Genomic DNA, 1,429 nt, shown 5'->3' on the forward strand with positions numbered 1-1,429 from the left:
TTCCAAATAACTCTTACAATATCAAAATCACTTTTTAAATAATAAAATTTACTGTCTCAAAAATTCGGTTTTGAAATTTGAATTTTTGGAGAACGCAGAACTTTTTAATTGAGCTAATAATAATAATAATTGTTATTTACAGCAGAGAAGATTTCCATAACGCGGATGGTGCGATAGCTTTACTGCAACACTTCATCAGCCTAGAGTCAGCTTTTATTTAAATTATTAAATATTAAATGATTAAAATTAATTTGTAGATACAATACTGATGACCACAGTCGAAAGCGAGCGCTACTTTTGGACCTTAAATAAAGGGAAAACTTTTACGCGCAATACCATGACACAGGGCCGTTTAAATGCGTCGTGTATGACGTCGTGTCTGATATCTACAGAAACACGGTTAATAAATAATTATCATGCTAACGCTATTGTATTTTCATTGTTTTATTTCAAGTGAACATCCATACAATTTAGTCACGAGCAGCCTCTGTATTTGGGTATATAAATATACCTACAAGCTTTACGCCATAGTTCCCGTTCTCGGATTCGGATTTCCGGGATACAACCTATCCTATGATTAACAATTACCCTCTATATGTGTGCTAAATTTCTTTGTAATCTGAACCAGTAGTATTTGCGTGAAAGAGTAACAAACATAGATACACACACATACATCCATTCTCACAAAATTAGTAGGATAGGATAGGATTCGTCAATCAAATAGGTAGGTAATAATATCACATGGCAAGTTTTTTAAATGATCCCTAATTGATTCATACTGTTGTTATGCAATTTAGATTAAAATAAACAACTTATCTCACCCTAATGTTCGGCATTGATTATACGCATGCAAGAATATTTTCTAATTATCCAAGAGCGGCATGATAAATCTGAATAGATCAGAGAAAATTATGGAACATCAACATTTTCTTATAAATCAATCCTTACATAATATTGGTATGGGAAATTGTAAGTTTTTCTATCTTCGAAAAACGGGTTAGGATTAGGTTACATGTAATTTAAAAACATAATTATATGTTTAAAGCCTAAATGGTTTACAGAAATCAGAAAATAGATAACATCCCAGCAGTGGCGGCGCTCTGTCTACACGCACCAACCAAAAATAAACGTTGCTTCTTTACAACCGTTTCCTAAAGCAATCTTTAAACATAACTGAAATAATTAAGCGATGATCGACTTTTCAAACAATTGCGTCAGCGAGCAGTTTACTTTCCTCACTTCAAAGTGTACGTTAAATTCATAAATCAAATTCGAAATTCAAATAGCAATTTAATGGTTGCTTATTTTTTTTCACAAAGCTGTGATTTTTTTCTTTTTGGTCAGTGTTAAAGTACAGTATAGAACTACAAAACAGTACCTATATCGATCAAAAGAAATTTTAGGATATTGTAAAATGAAAGCCATTGGA

This window comes from Colias croceus, chromosome 3 (genome assembly GCF_905220415.1).
Source record: "Colias croceus chromosome 3, ilColCroc2.1".
Taxonomy (NCBI): Eukaryota; Metazoa; Arthropoda; class Insecta; order Lepidoptera; family Pieridae; genus Colias; species Colias croceus.